The following is a 17,901-nucleotide window of genomic DNA, read 5'->3' as shown; positions in this document are numbered from 1 at the left end:
TCTCTTGGAAAAAGTAGACAATCATCTGAAATTACCAGTTCCTTCTCTGGATGGTGTTAAAGGCAGGGAGAGGGAGCTCTCTATGATTTGTATACTTTTTTTTCATTTTTATTTTTAAAAACATTTTATTATCTATTCATGAGAGACACTGGGATCACAACTTGAGCCAAAGGCAGATGCTCAACCACTGAGCCACCCAGGTGCCCTGATTTATATACCTTTAAAAAAGAAAGAACAGTGATATGTTTGCAGACTATGATGTCATTCTAATGCCCAGGTCCCCTTAGGAAAATAATAGGACTAGGGTTGTTGGAATACCTATAAGAGGCTTTAATGCTTTGGGGAGCTGAATGTCATGCCCTCGGGACTTGGGAGTTTGTCCTTGTACAGGGTCTTTCTACCTGAGTTCAGCACATGTAACAGAGTCAGCATGTCAGAGCTACTAGAACTGCAGTCCAAGTAGTCCCAGCTTCTTTTTTATTTTATTTTATTTTATTTTATTTTATTTTATTTATTTTATTTTATTATTTTATTTTATTTATTTTATTTTTTAATTTATTTTAATTTATTTTATTTTATTTTTTAGTCCCAGCTTCTATTCTGCATCCTTTCCGTGGCCTGTGGGTCTGATTGCTTACAGAGGCCAGGATATGGAGCGCATATTTGGCCTAGAGAAAACTTATACTCTTGTGAACTTTTGAGAATCAGCACAGCACCTGAAAGTAGATGCTCAGGAAAAGCCTGTTGAGTGAATGCATGAGCCCCGTTTACTGGGACCGCTATGATATGACACTATTGATCCTCTTTCCCTCTTCCAAGATATTATGCTCACTTGCTTCTCAACTGTATTAGTCCACAACTTCTCACTCTCCTTTGCTGATGACTTCCAACCTCTACTCCTGCCTAGACTTATCCTCTGGCCTCCAGATACGTGTGATGACTGACCTTCCAGTTATTTCCATCTGGTGCATCCACAGTGTTTTACTGTACTTGGGCTGCTATAACAAAATACCATAAACCAGCTGGCTTATCAGCAACCTCCAAAAGTCTCCACTTCCAAATACCATCACATTGGGCATTAAATTTCAACATATGAATTTTGAGGGGGACACAAATATTCAATCCATAACACACAGGTGCCTCTAATCCAGAATCTTCTCCTTCATAAAAGAAAAGGAGAGAGATAGGCATTTTCCTCATCTCATCCTTCCTGTTTGAGGACCTTGTTCAGAAGGATGTGATTTCAGGATGGCAATAGTTATTAGATTATTAGAAGTCTAAGGATGAAAGGCAAGTCCCTGAACACGATGTATGGATGGATAGATGGATGGATGGATGGATGGATGGAAAAAAATTTCATGCTAGCAACTCTTAAAATAGCTTCTTCAGTTTCGCATTGTTTTAGTCCATTCTTCATAAAGCTTCATATAAATTTCAAATATGACCATGTTATGTTGCTGCTTGAAATCCTGCAGTAGCTCCTTTGGAAACACTGGCTTCCCAGATATAGGGTAAAGGGAAAGGACAAGAACGTTGATGTAGCTACATTACTTTTAGACAAAACAAATTTTACTGCAAGTAGCATTTCTAGAGACAAGGAAGGTCACCCTATAATGGTAAGAGGTTCACTTCATTAGAAGCTTAGACAATTTAAAACTTGAATCATGTGATAACATAGCTTCAAAATATATAAAACAGAACTTGACAGAAATACAAGGGAAAATTGACAGAACTACTATCATATTGGGAAAATTTAACACATTTCTCTCAGAAGTTAAGATATCAACTGGACTGAAGAAAGATACATAGTAAGATACACAGAAGATAAATAACACAATGGACAGACTTAATCTCATGAACATATAGAAACTTGCACCCCACATTTGGAGAGTACATATTCTTTCAAGTACACACAGACCTTTTAAAAATTACTGATCACATAGTAAGCCATAAAATAAACCTCAACAAATTTCAAATAATTTAAATTATACCACATTTTCCAAATATGGTGAAATTAAGGTAAAAATCAATGCCAAAAATAAAATTAAATGGATTAATTTAATAAATTAAATTAAAATAATTAAATAAAATTAAATTTTAATATGAGCTTTTGTTTATGATATTAAAAGGCCAAAGCTGTCCTTGAATTTCTTTATGGGCTTTTTTAATTAGAGAAGTTTTTCTCTCTAAGAGCAATGAACACAAAACAAAGTGTCTCTTGTAAAATGGTTCCTGTTATTTTGCCAAAGAAAACTCAAGAGAAGAGAACCTTCGAGTAAGTGAGTTGCTTAAAGAATGCTGTTTATAATTCTAGTCCAGCCTCATCTCACTTTTATTAAGCTAAAATATTTAGCAGGTCTAGAGTCTTTAGCAGTACTGAATTTAGTTCATTGAAACAAAGAAGCAAACCTAGCTCTGTCTCTGATGTTGGTAATTATGAAATTTCTTAACAAGCAAACCTGCACTTACTGTTTTTCTAAGAACCAACAAAGTAATTCACTGTTTAGAGTAAAATCAAGTTATGACCAATTTGTAAAATAAGTCCAAATGAACAAAATAAGTAGATATAAAAATGAAACCATAACAACTAGTAAAAAAAATAGGTGGGTATTTCTCTGAAGGGGAGGTGGATATGGCTTTTATTTTATTTTATTTATTCTTAAAGATTTTTATTAATTATTCATGAGAGACACACAGAGAGGCAGAGACACAGGCAGAGGAAGACACAATCCCTGGACTCGGAATCCAGGATCACGGAGAGGGCTTTTTATTTTTTTTTATTTTTTATTTTTTTTTAAATATTATTTATTTATTCATGAGAGACACAGAGCATGAGAGAGAGAGAGAGAGACAGAGACACAGGCAGAGGGAGAAGCAGGCTCCCCATAGGGACTCGATCCTAGGTCTCCAGGATCACAACCCAGGTTGAGGCGGCGCTAAACCGCTGAGCCCACCCAGACTGCCCCGATAGGGCTTTTTAAAGCATAAATGTGGGACGCCTGAGTAGCCAGCCGTTGAGCATCTGCCTTTGGCTCAGGGCGTGATCCCACGGTCCTGGGATCAAGTCCCACATCGGGCTTCCTACATGGAGCCTGCTTCTCCCTCTGCCTCTGTCTCTGCCTCTCTCTGTGTTTCTCATGAATAAATACATAAAATCTTAAAAAAATAAAGCATAAATGCAAATGAAGAAATTATAAAGGCAAACTGATAGATTTGAGGCTATAAAAATGTACAACCTACCATAAACAAAAATCCAGTAACAAATTGGGAAATAATTTTCAAAATATAAGACTAATGCTTAATATCCTTAATATATAGTGAACTCATACAGAAAAAGATGACCATATTATTAAAAATGGGCAAAGTACAGTAAGACATGCAGAAGATGAGCAGCATCATGGACAGGCTTGATCTAACGGACATATAGAAACTTGCACCCTATGTTTGAATGTGATTTCACCAAAGAGGAAAGATGAATGATAAAGAAAATATAATGTTGAGGGATCCCTGGGTGGCGCAGCGGTTTGGCGCCTGCCTTTGGTCCAGGGCTCGATCCTGGAGACCCGGGATCGAATCCCAAATCAGGCTCCCGGTGCATGGAGCCTGCTTCTCCCGTCTGCCTGTGTCTCTGCCTCTCTCTCTCTTTGTGACTATCATAAAAAATAAAATAAAAAAAAGAGAAAATATAATGTCGAATCTCAAAAACAATCAAACCAAATAAAATTAAGACACAGAGATAGCATTTTCTTCTTGCCAAATTAGTAAAATACATGTATTTAGGATAATAATACCGTCTACTGTTGAGAGGGCAAAGGGAATAGTGTCATATACTGCTGTGGTAAAACCTTTCTGAAGGGCAGTTTTGTTCAACATATCACGGGCTTTAAAGTCCTCATTCCCTTTGGCTCCACAATTATACTTCTCAGACTTTATCCTAAGGAAACAGTTAGACATGTACAAAATATGAAAACAGAAGAATTTCAACATGGTATTGCTTGTAATATTGGGAAATTGCAATCAAACCAAAGAGCAAACAGCAGAGAATAATGACGTGTGTAGGTAAGCACACATTTTATGTTGATAAAAATAATATTTTTGAATGATTTGAGAAAATAGTTGATACCACCTCAAAGTATCTCTCGTATGGATCTTCCTTTTTTCCCATCTCAACTTTTGAAATCCTCTCCTCTACCCTGAATCTGCTCCTCCCCAGCTCTATCTTACAAAAGGCAGTACACTGTCTCCTCATCCTGTGCCCAGTCTCTAAGTGTTGTATCTCTTTTTCTTCTCTCTATATGCTTCCCTATGATGTCATTCTGTCTTGTAGTTTAAATACCACCCTTATGCTGATGAGTCACTCATCCTATCAGCAACCCTGACTATTCCCCCAAGTTCCAGACTAATATATATAGTCTCATGAATAAATTTTATATATAAAATATATATAAAAATATATATATTTATTTATTTAAAAGAGAGTGAAAGAGAGAAAGAGCAAAAGAGCACAAGCGGGAGGCAGGGCAGCAGGGGGTGAAGGGGAGGCAGTCTCCCTGCTGAGCAGGGGCCCCCCACGTGCAGCTCTATTCCAGGACCCCGGGATCATGACCTGAGCCAAAGGCAGACACTTAACTGACTGAGCCAACCAGGTGCCCCCAGACTGATATACATAAATCAACATCTCCACTTCGATTTCTGACTGTTGTTTCCACATTTGAGAGAGAGGCTTAATTGCATACTAGGATCAGTTCTTGCTTCTCTTAAGAGTAGCATTCTTGCAGGTTAGCTGTGTACATGTCAGCATAGGAAGAAACTACATGTCCAAGTCTCTTTTGCAGCTTGATGTATACATGGGACTATGTTCTGGCTAATGGGATGGGTGTGGTAGTGAAGAGTACCACTTCTAGGTCACACTCCTGACAAAGGAGTCTAGTTATCTTTTTATTTCTTCCCTCCTATTTCTATGGCTTTACTCTGCTATTTTGTCTCTAACATGAGGTGCCCTTTTTGTTTTGAGAGGAAGCTTAGATCATTGATCTGCAACATTTCATATTTTCTGATATATGTACTGAAACCATAAGTTTTGCTGTATGTGCAGCTTTAGCTGATACTAGCTACTATAGATTTCATGTGTAACATTTTCATGATTGTTCAATTCCACTTCCTACTGTGATTTCTTCTTTGATTCATGGGTATAAAGAACTATATTTTAAATTTTTAACATTTAGGCATTTTCTAAAACCCTCTTCATCTCTAGCTTAATTGCACTGTGGTCAGAGAATATATTCTGTGTGATTCAATTCCTCAGCAATTTGTTTAAATGTCCTTTATGTTCTTGCATATGGCTAATATTTGTAAATGCTCATGTGCATTTTAAAGGAATGCATATTCTGTAGTTGCTGGGTGAAGAATACAATTAGGTTAAGCATATTCATTGTGTTGTTCACATCTATGTCCTTACTGATGTCTTTATGTATTTGTTTTCTGGCTACTGAAGGAGATGTATTGAAATTTCAATAGTGGCTTTGACTTTTTTTTTTAGTTTGCTAATTTTTGCTCTTTCTCTCTTTACATATGTATGTATATAGACATATATGCATCTATAATATCAAAATCTAGAACTTTATACGTTCATCCGTAAATATTTTAGAATTTGCTTTTAAAAGATGAAGGCTAGGGGATCCCTGGGTGGCTCAGCGGTTTAGCGCCTGCCTTCGGCCCAGGGTGTGATCCTGGAGTCCCGGGATTGAGTCCCGCATTGGGCTCCTTGCATGGAGCCTGCTTCTTCCTCTGCCCGTGTCTCTGCCTCTCTCCCTGTGTCTCTCATGAATAAATAAATAAAATATTTTTAAAAAATAAAATCTTTTTTTTTAAAAAGACGAAGGCTCCTAAAAACCAACCTCAATAACATTACTGCACCTTAAAAATAATTTCTTAAAAAATTTTATTACAGAAGTGCAGTTGACGTATATTGTATTAGTTTCAGGCACACAACAGAGTGACTTGACAATTCTATACATTACACAATGCTCACCACAATGAGTGTAGTTATCATTCATCACTGTACAAGCTTATTACTGTATTACTGACTATATTCCCTATGTCATACTTTTCATTTCCCTGACTTATTTATTTTATACTGGAAGCTTGTACCTCTTAGTCCCCTTCAGCTATTATGCCTCTCTCCCACCCCTTCCCCTCTGGCAGCCACTGGGTTGTTCTTTACATTGATCAGTCTGATTCTGTTGTGTTTGTTCATTTGCTTTGCTTTTTTGGATCCCACATATAAGTGAAGTAATATTGTATTTGCCTTTCTCTGTCTGACTTATTTCACTTAGCATCATATCCTCTAGGTTCATCAGGGTTGTCACAAATGGCAAGATCTCCTTTCTTTTTAAGGGCTGAGTAATATAATGGAATACTACATATATATATATATCAATGGACACTTAGGTTGCTCCCATATCTTGGCTGCTGTAAATAACGTTGTGATGAACATAAGGGTGTATCTGTCTTTTTGAATTAGTGTTCTCATTTTCTTTGGTTCAATACCCTGTAGTGGATTTACTGGAATTACTGGATCGTATGGTATTTCTACTTCTTTTATTGTCTTCTTCCAAGTTTTTTTTTTTCTTCCAAGTTTTTATTTAAATTCCAGTTAGCTAACATACAGAGTATTATTATTTTCAGGTGTGGGATTTAGTGATTCATCACGTACACACCACACCCAGGGCTCGTCACAAGTGCCCTCCTTAATACCCATCAGCCATTTAACCCATCCCCACACCAACCTCCCCTCTCCAGCAACCCTCAGTTTGTTCTCTATAGTTAAGAGTCTGTTTTATGGTTTGCCTCTCTCTTTTTCTCCCACTATGTTCATCTGTTTTGTTTCTTAAATTCCACATATGAGTGAAATCATATGGTATTTGTCTTTCTCTGTGTGACTTACTTTACTTAGCATAATAGTCTCTAGCTCCACCCATGTCATTACAAATGGCAAGATTTCATTTTTTATGGCTGAGTAATATTCCATAATTATTCCATTATATATATGATATATTCATATATATATATATATATATATATTTTCACAACTTCCTTTTCCATTCACCCATCAGTGGACATTTGTGCTCTTTCTATAATTTGGCTATTGTTGACAATGCTGCTATAAATATGGAATGAAGCCCAAAGCCAGCAGAAGAAAGGAAATAATAAAGATAGATCAGAGCAGAAATAAATGGTATAGAAACAAACAAACAAACAAACAAACAAACCCCACAGTAGAAAAGGTCAATGAAACCAGAAGCTGGTTCTTTGAAAAAATCAATAAAATTAATGTGGTATATGTATACAATGGAATATTACTCAGCCATTAGAAACGGCAAATACCCACCATTTGCTTCGATGTGGATGGACCTGGAGGGTATTATGCTGAGTGAAATAAGCCAATCGGAGAAGGACAAACATTATATGGTCTCATTCATTTGGGGAATATAAAAAATAGTGAAAGGGAATAAAGGGGAAAGGAGAAAAAATGAGTGGGAAATATCAGAAAGGGAGACAGAACATGAGAGACTCCTAACTCTGGGAAACGAACAAAGGGTGGTGGAAAGGGAGGTGGGCAGGGGGTGGGGGTGACTAGGTGATGGGCACTGAGGGGGGTACTTGATGGGATAAGCACTGGGTGTTATGCTATATGTTGGTAAATTGAACTCCAATAAAAAATTAATAAACCCCAAGCCAGACTTATCAAAAAGAAAAGAGAAAGGATCCAAATAAATAAAATCATGAATGTGAGAGAAGAGATCACAACCAACACCACAGAAATACAATTATAAAAGAATATTATAAAAGATTATATGCACTGAATGGGGCACTTGACGAGATGAGCACTGAGTGTTATGCTATATGTTGGCAAGCTGAACTCCAATAAAAAATAATTAAAAATAAAAATAAATAAAGAAGACATACAGATGTCCTATTATTGTTTATGTTAATGTTGACTATTTGTTTAAAGTAGCATCTACCAGGATGCTCCACTGGAAAACTATTATTATTATTTTCCTTTGTAATACACATTTAGTGTGTTCGAGATTATATAAATATGAGAGATGGTTTCATAAAAAAAATTATATGCCAACAAATTGGGCAATCTGGGAGAAATGGATAAATTCCTAGAAACATAAAGCCAGCATTACCTTGACTTCAAAACCAGATAAAGACTTCACTTAAAAGGAGAATTACAGGCCAATATCCCTGATGAACATGGATGCAGAAATTCTCAACAAGGTACTAGCCAATTGGATCCAAAAGTACATTAAAAGAATTGTTTGCTATAAAAATTAGTGAAAGGGAATAAAGGGGAAAGGAGAGAAAATGAGTGGGAAATATCAGTGAGGGTGACAAAACATGAGAGACACCTAACTCTGGGAAATGAACAAGGGGTAGTGGAAAGGGAGGTGGGCGGGGGGTTGGGGTGACTGGGTGATGGGCACTGAGGGGGTCACTTGGCGCGATGAGCACTGGGTGTTATGCTATATGTTGGCAAATTGAACTCCAATAAAAATATTCAAAAATAAAATAAAATAAAAATTGTTGTTTGCTGCAATCAAATGTGTTTATTCCTGGGTTGCAACAGTGGATCAACATTCACAAATCAATCCACACGATACACCACATTTATAAAAGAAAGGATAGGAACTATGTGATCATCTCAATACATGCAGGAAAAACATTTGGCAAAGTACAGCATCCCATTCTTTTAAAAAAGATTTTATTTATTTATTTTAGAGGGAGAGACAGAGAGAGAGGAGGGGGAGAAAAAGGGACAAGCAGACTCCACGTTGAACATGAGCCCAACATGGGGCTCGATCTCATGATTCTGAGATCCTAACCTGAGCTGAAATCAAGAGCTGGGATACTTAACTGACTGAGCCACTCAGGTGCGCTACAGCATCCGTTCTTGTTAAAAACCCCCAGAAAAGTGGGCATAGAGGGAACATGCCTCAACATTGTAAAGGCCATATATGAAAGACCAGTATCATCCTCAATGGGCAAAAACTGAGAGCTTCTCCTTTCCGATCAGGAACAAGGCAGGGATGTCCACTCTCACTACTGTTATTTACATTAGTACTGGTATTTCTAATTCTGATTTTTTTTTTTTTAGGAATCTCCATCGTGTTTTCTTTTTTTAAAAAAGAGTATTTATTTATTTATTTATTTGGGACACACACACACACACAGAGAGAGAGAGAGAGAGAGAGAAGAAGAGACACAGGCAGAGGGAGAAGCAGGCCCCATGCAGGGAGCCCGATGTGGGACTCGATCCCAACCCCAGGATCATGCCCTGAGTCAAAGGCAGACATCCAACCACAGAGCCACCCATGTGTCCCTCTATAGTTTTTGCCTATTAAACTGACACTATTTGCAGATGACATGGTACTATATATAGAAAACACTAAAGACTCCACCAAAAATCTATGAGGAGTAAGAAATGAATTCAGTCAAGTTGCAGGATACAAGATTGATACATAGACGTCTGTTGCATTTCTATACGCTAACAAAGAAGAAGGAGGAAGAGACATCAAGAAAAACAGACCTATTTACAGATGCAGCAAAAATCATGATATGTAGGAACAAATTTAACCAGGGAGGTGAAAGACGTAATACTCTGAAAACTATGTAAGACATTGATGGAAGGAACTGAAGATGACACAAATGGGAAGATACATGATGCTCATGGATTGGAAGAATTAATACTGTTAAAATGTCCACATGACCCCAAATGATGTACAGATTCCATGCAATCCCTATCAAATCAACAATGGTATTTTGCACTGAACTAGAACAAATAATCCTGAAACTTGTAAACAATTAAAAAAGATCAGGGACTCCTGAGTGGCTCAGTGGTTGAGTGACTGCTTTGGGCTCAGGGTGTGATGCTGGGGTCCTGAGATGGAGCCCTGTGTCCGGTTCCCCACAGGAAGACTGCCTCTCCCTCTCCCTATATCTCTGCCTCTCTCTGTGTGTCTCTCATGAATAAATAGATTTGAAAAATCAATTAAAAAAAAGAATAAAGAAAGACCCTGAGTAGTCACAGCAATCTTGAGAAAGAAGGACACAGCCGAAGGCATCATAATCCCGGGTTTCAAGCTGTACAACAAGCTATAGTAATCAAAACTGTGGTCCCGGCACAGAACTAGACACATAGGTTGCCGGAACAGAACAAAGAGCCTAGAAATAAGCCCACGCTTACTTATATGGCAAATCAATCTATGACAAAGGAGGCAAGGATATACAACAGAGAAAAGACCATCTCTTCAACAAAGGTGCTGAGAAAACTGGACAGAAACATGTGGAATGAAACTGGACCACCTTCTTACACCATACACAAAAATAAACTCAAAGCGGATTATAGACTAAATGTGAGGCCTGAAACTATAAAACACCTAAGAGAACACATGGGCGGAAATCTCTTGGACGTCGGCCTTAGGAATATATTTATGTCTCTCCAGGCAAGGGAAACTAAGGCAAAAGTAAACTATTGGGACTAAAAATAATTTCTTAATATTGTTAAATATCCAGTTAGTGATAACGTTTCTTCAATTGTGTTAAAAACCCTTCAAAACCATTAAGCAACAGGAAGCAACAACAAAAAAATTTTTTAAGTTTGATTATTTGAATCAGAAACCAAATAAGTTCTCAGCTATGATTTGTTCAAATACACTTTCTGGTTGTTTGTCCCTTTCGGCGCCCTCTGGAGTCCCAATTAAATGTAGATCTTTCATTCTGAGGCTGTCATTTATTTCCCTTAACCTATCCTCATGATCTTTTAATTGTTTGTCTCTTTTTTCCTCAGCTTCCTTCCTCGCCATCAACTTGTCTTCTATGTCACTCACTCGTCCTTCCACCTCGTTAACCCTCGTCATTAGGACCTCCAGTTTGGATTGCATCCCATTTAATTGATTTTTAATTTCGGCCTGATGAGATCTAAATTCTGTAGTCATGAAGTCTCTTGAGTCTTTTATGCTTTTTTCCAGAGTCCCCAGTAGCTTTATAATTGTGCTTCTGAATTGGCTTTCTGACATCGGATTGTAATCCAAATTCTGTAACTGCGGGAGAAAGTATGGTTTCTGATTCTTTTGTGGTGAGTTCTTCCTTCCAGTCATTTTGCTCAGTGCAGAGTGGCTAAAAACAAGGTGTCCTGGATAAAGGAAGGAAAAAGAGAAAAAAAGGGGGAAACAAACAAAAAACAAAAGACAAGGAGGGGTATCTTCTGATTCTATATACTGTAAATCCCTTGACTTCCCCTGGAGCTTTCCAGCGCTGTGTGGTCAATAACTTGCTTTTCCCGTGACCTTCTAGCCGGTCTTCTGGGGGAGGGGCCTGCTGTGCTGATTCTCAGGTGTGTGCACCTCGGGGAGCTGCTCAGCCCCCTGCCAGGTGCAGGGCTCAGTGGGAGGTGTTTATTCTGTGAGGCCCCTGCTCAGTCCCAGGTACAAGGTGACACCAGGAGGAACAACGACAGTGGCGGCGGTCAGCTCTCCAGCCCTAGAGTCAGTTCCCTCAGTAACTACCACAGTCTCCCAGTCTGCAGGGGCCTGGATGCTCCAGGGGCGGGGGATGCCGATATGCACAGCTCGGGTCGCCCGGCAGCAGGAGTGTCCTTGCTGTCCTGTGTCCTCCCGGCCTCTGCCTGTCCCGGGGGGGAGTGCCGGATCCTGGGCTGTGTCCTGCAGAGCCCTGGGCTCTGGGGCCTGTACAGCTGGAATCCCACTCCCCGGCCGCGCAGCCCCCTCTGCGCGGAGCCTCTGCCCGAGCCCCTCCGAGTTGCTCCTGCCCCGCAGCCCCCTCCGCGGAGCCGCCCCCGAGCCCCCCCGAGCTGCTCCCGCCCCGCAGCCCCCTCCGCGGAGCCGCCCCCGAGCCCCTCCGAGTTGCTCCTGCCCCGCAGCCCCCTCCGCGGAGCCGCCCCCGAGCCCCCCGAGCTCCTCCCGCCCCGCAGCCCCCTCCGCGGAGCAGCCCCCGAGCCCCCCGAGCTGCTCCCCCCCCCGCAGCCCCCTCCGCGGAGCCGTCCCCGAGCCCCCCGCCAGCTGCTCTCGCCCCGCAGCCCCCTCCGCGGAGCCGCCCCCGAGCCCCCCGAGCTCCTCCCGCCCCGCAGCCCCCTCCGTGGAGCAGCCCCCGAGCCCCCCGCCAGCTGCTCTCGCCCCGCAGCCCCCTCCGCGGAGCCGCCCCCGAGCCCCCCGAGCTGCTCCGGCCCCGCAGCCCCCTCCGCGGAGCCGCCCCCGAGCCCCTCCGAGCTGCTCCCACCCCGCAGCCTCCTCCGCGGAGCCGCCCCCGAGCCCCCCGAGCTGCTCCTGCCCCGCAGCCCCCTCCGCGGAGCCGCCCCCGAGCCCCTCCGAGCTGCTCCCTGATCCCGCCGTGCGCGCTGCAGCCCTTAGGGAGCTCGGCGCACTCTCCTGGGTGCGCAGGTGTCTGTTAGTGTCCCCGGGAGCCCGAGGGCATCCCCGCCCTCCTGGGTCCTGCTCCAACTCCCTGGAGCCCCTTTCCGCCCGGGAAGGTTGGTGCAGCTCCTGCTTCTCCGGGACGGGGCTCTCCTGTCCTGGGGACACTCGCCCCGGCCTCAGCCCGGCTCCTCGGGGACCCCTCCCCCTTGGAGGCCTTTTGTTTCTTTATTTCTTTTTCCCCCTCTTCCTACCTTGATAGAAGCGCGAACTCTTCTCACTGTAGCATTCCAGCTGGTCTCTCTTTAAATCTCAGGCCGAATTCGTAGGTTTTCAGGATGATTTGAAAGTTATCTAGGTAAGTTGGTGGGGACAGGACACTTGGGGACCCTACTCCTCTGCCATCTTGCCTTGCCCCTTATCAAAATACTTTCTTAATATAGTTAAATATCCAGTTAGTGATAAGGTTTCTACAATTGTGTAAAAAACCCTTCAAAACCATTAAGCAACAGGAAGCAACAGTAAAAAAAAAAAAAAAAAAAAGATTTTTTAAAAACAGTTTGATTATTTGAATTAGAAACCAAATAAGTACCATACAGTGAGATGGGGACAGATGTCTCTTAAGGTCACTTTTAATCTATAGGATCTTCCCCCACATTTTTCCTGTTTCTCTTTCTTTTCTTATTGTGCTAAAGTTGACATAACATTTGCCACCTTAATCATTCGGGAGTGTTTAGTACACCCACAAAGTTGTGCAACCATCACCACTAATTAGCTTCAGAACATGTCCATCACTCCAGAAGGAAACCTTTACCCATTAAGTAGTCACTCAACGGGCATCCAGGGTGGCTCAGCGGTTTAGCGCCGCCTTCGGCCCAGGGTCTAATCCTGGAGACCTGGGATCGAGTCCCATGTCAGGCTCCCTGCATGGAGCCTGCTTCTTCCTGTATCTCTGCCTCTGTGTGTGTGTGTGTGTGTGTGTGTGTGGCAAGAATAAATAAAATTTTAAAAAAAGTAGTCACTCTCCAATCCCTCAATTCCCAGGATCTGGCAAACACTAATGTGTTTTGTGTTTCTGGCGAGTTGCCTATTCTGGATATTTCACATAAATGGAATCAAATAACATGTGGTCTTTTGCATCTGGCATCGTTGGCTCCACATAGCGTCTTTAAAGTTTATCCATGTTGTAGCATATATCACAACTTTGTTCCTTCTAATTGACGAAGTAATATTCCATTGTATGGGTATACCAAATTTGCTCATCCATTCATTATTTGCTGGAAAGTTGCGCTGTTTCCATCTTTCAGCTATTGTGAATAGTGCTTCCATAAAAATTCTTCTACATCCTTTGTTTAAATGCTTCTTTTCAGTTATTTTGGGTGTATATTTAGGAATGCAATTGATGAGTCCTATGGTAGTTGTGTCTTTAATAGATTGAGGAATCACCAAATTGTTTTACATGGTGGCTGTCCGTTCTATAGCTCCACCAGTGATGCATGAGGGTTCCAATTTCTCCACATTTTTGCCAACACTTCTTATGTTCCTTCATATTTTTTAGAAGTTAGCATACAATGTTATATTAGTTTCAGGTGTACCATATAATCATTCTGCAATTCTATACATTACTCTTTGCAATCGATGGGTGTACTCTTAATCTCCTTTATCTGTTTCACCTGTCTCCCTTCCCTGCCCCCCCTCTGGCAACGAGTTTGCTCTCTGTATTTGCACTGTTGGGGATTTACCCCAAAGATTCAGATGCAATGAAACGCTGGGACACCTGCACCCCGATGTTTATAGCAGCAATGTCCACAATAGCCAAACTGTGGAAGGAGCCTCGGTGTCCATCGAAAGATGAATGGATAAAGAGGATGTGGTTTATGTATACAATGGAATATTACTCAGCCATTAGAAACGACAAATACCCACCATTTGCTTCAACGTGGATGGAACTGGAGGGTATTATGCTGAGTGAAGTAAGTCAATCGCAGAAGGACAAACAGTGTATGTTCTCATTCATTTGGGGAATATAAATAATAGTGAAAGGGAGTATAAGGGAAGGGAGAAGAAATGTGTGGGAAATATCAGGAAGGCAGACAGAACATAAAGACTCCTGACTCTGGGAAACGAACTAGGGGTGGTGGAAGGGGAGGAGGGCGGGGGGTGGGGGTGAATGGGTGACGGGCACTGAGGGGGGGACTTGACGGGATGAGCACTGGGTGTTATTCTGTATGTTGGTAAATTGAACACCAATAAAAATTAATTTATTAAAAAAGAGTCTGCTTTTTCTCTCCTTTTTAACTTTGTTAATCTGCTTTGTTTTTAAAATTCCATATATAAGTGAAATCATATGGTATCTGTCTTCATCTCACTTACCTCACTTAGCATTATACCCTCTAGATCCATCCATATTGTTGCAGTGAGACCTTCAATAAAGGTGGAGGAAACAGGGACGCCTGGGTGGCTCAGTGGTTGAGCATCTCCCTTAGGCTCAGGGCGTGATCCCAGGGTCCTGGGATGGAGTCTCACATCGGGCTCCCCGAAGGGAGCCTGCTTCTCCCTCTGCCTATGTCTGTCTCTCTGTCTCTCTCTCTCATAAATTAATAAGATCTTTTCTAAAAAGATGGACGGAATACAAAAAAGAACCTGTCCGAGATGAAGAATTCAATACCTGGGATGCAGAGGAACGGACTGGCAATCTGGAAGACAGGGTAATGGAAAGCAACCAAGCTGAACAGCAGAAAGAAAAATGAAGAATAAAAACTGAGAGTGGGTGGAAGGAAGTCAGTCACATCATCAAGCAGAACCACATTTGTATTATAGGGATCCCAGAAGGAGAAGGGAAGAGTGCAGAAAATTTATTTCAAGATATTATTGTCCTTTTAAAAAAGTTACAGCATTCTTAGAGGGTGTGAAGTGATGTCTCATTGCAGTTTTGATTTTCGTTTCCTTAAGGACTAATGGTGTTGAGCATCTGTTCATGTGCTTGTTGGCTGTCTGTGGATCTTCTCTTCTTTGGAGAAATGTCTATGTTCAAGCCTTTTGTCCATTTTAAAGTGTGGTCGTCCTTTTGTTGTCGGGTCTGGAGAGTTCTTTTTGTATTCTAGATATTAGACCCTTGTCAGATACATGATTTGAAAATATTTCCTCCCATGCTACACGTTGTCTTTTCACTCTTGTGCAAGTGTCCCTTCATGCTAAAATTTTAATGAAGTCCAATGTATGTATTTTGTTTTCTTTCATTGCTTGTGCGTTTGGTGCTATATCTAAGAAACTATTGCCAAACCCAAGGTCATGAAGATTTACCCCCGTGTTTTCTTTCAAGAGTTTTATAGTTTTAGTGTTTATAGCTAAGTCTTTGGTCTATTTTGAGTTGATTTTTGTGTGTGTTCTAACAGAAGGGCCTAGCTTCCTTCTTTTTGCATGTGCATCCCCAGTTGTCCCAGCACCACTTCTTGAAAAGACTGTTCTATTCCCACCGGATGGTCTTGGCACCCTTGTTGAAAATCAAGGGCCATGTGTGTATGGGTTCATTTGCGGGCCCTCAATTCTAGTCTGCTGGTCTATATGTCTAGCCTTGTGACAATACCACACTGTCTTAATTCCTGCAGCTTTGTAGTAAGTTGATATCGGGAAATGTGAGTCTTCCAACTTTGCTTTTTGTTCTCAAGTTTGTTCTGGTGTTGGGGGTCCTTTGCACTTCTACATGAATTTGAGGATCACTTTTTCTGCTTCTACAAGTAGGGCATTTGAATTTTGATAGGAATCATGCCGAGACGGTAGATAAATTGGGAGAGTGTTGCCACTTTAACAATAGGACATCTTCCGATCCATCAACACAATGTGTCTTTTCATTTATTTAGGCCTTCTTTGCCTTGTTTCAACAATGTTCTGTAGACTTCACTGTAGGACCCTTGCATCTCCACAGCTAAATTTACTTCTAAGTACTTTATTCATCTTGATGCTTTTGTAAATGGAATTATTTTCTTAGTTTCATTTTTTTTAAAAATTAGGCAGCACACCCAATGTGGGGCTTGACCTCAGGACCTGAATCAGGAGTCAGTTGCTTTACCAACTGAGCCACGCAGCACCCCTCTTAGTTTCCTTTTCAGGATGTTCACTGCTAGTATACTGATGGACACACAACTGGATTTTGTGTGCTGAATTTAAGTATTGGCTCTAATAGCTTTTGTATTGGATTTCTTAGGATTTTTTGATATCTAAGATTCTGTCATCTGCAAATAGTTTTCTTTGTTTTCCACATTTGGTGCCTTTTATTTCTTTTCTTGACTGATTGCTCTGCCTAGAATGTTCAGTACAATGTTGAATAGAAGTGGCAGGAGTGAACATTTTGACTTGTCCATGGTCTTCGGGGATGCTTTCATTCTTTTACCATGGAATAGGATAGTAGCTGTGCGTTCTTCATAAATGCAGATTTTCAAGTTGAGGAAGTTCCCTTATAATCCTAGTTTTCTGAATGCTTTTCATCCTGAGGGAGTACTGGATTTTGTCACATGCATTTTCTGCATCATTTTGTGGTAGTCATATGGTTTGTTCCTTTCATTTTATTAATGTGGCATATCATATTGATGTTCATACATTGAACCACCTTTACAATCATGGGATAAATCCCACTTTGCCAAGATGTATAATCCTTTTAATTAAAATTCTTTTAATTAATAAAACTGCTAGTTTTGGTTTCCTAGTAAACATTAAAAATTTTTGCATTTATAGTCATAAGGTGTATTGGTCTGCACTGTTCTCGTGGTGTCTTAGTCTCACTTTGTTATCAGGGTAATGTTGGCCTCATAGAATGAGTTAGGAACTTGTCCCCCCCTTCTATTTTTTGGGAAGGCTTTGGGAAGGATTTATAATTATTAATTATTAATTGTAATTTATAATTCTTCATTCTTTAGCCAACATATAGTAGTACATCATTAGTTTCAGAGGTAGAGTTCAATAATTCATCAGTTACATATAACATCCGGTGTTCATCATATTGTGCCCTGCTTAATTCCATCACCCAATTACGGCACCCCCCACCACTCCTCCAGCGACTCTGAGTTTGTTTCCTAGAGTTAAGAGTCTCTCATGCTTTGTCTCCCTCTGTGTGTGTGTATAATGTGTGTGTGTATGTATAATTTGTGTATGTATATATACCACATGGTCCTTATCCATTCATCTATCAATGGGCATCTTGGCTCTTTCCATAGTTTGGCTATTGTGGACACTGCTTCTATAGACATTGGGGTGCATGTGCCCCTTCAGATCGTTCCATTTGTACATTTGGGGTAAATACGTACTAGTGTAATTGCTGGCTCATAGGGTGGCCCTGTTTCTAGCTTCTTGAGGAACCTCCATACTGATTTCCAGAGCAGCTGCACCAGCTTGCATTCCCACCAACAGAGTATAATTCTTTAGGCATTTGGTAGAATTCACCAGCGAAGCCAACAGGTCCTGAGCTTTT

Source organism: Canis lupus, unplaced genomic scaffold (assembly GCF_011100685.1).
Source record: "Canis lupus familiaris isolate Mischka breed German Shepherd unplaced genomic scaffold, alternate assembly UU_Cfam_GSD_1.0 chrUn_S577H739, whole genome shotgun sequence".
Taxonomy (NCBI): domain Eukaryota; kingdom Metazoa; phylum Chordata; class Mammalia; order Carnivora; family Canidae; genus Canis; species Canis lupus.
Note: the sequence above shows the minus strand (reverse complement) of the source record.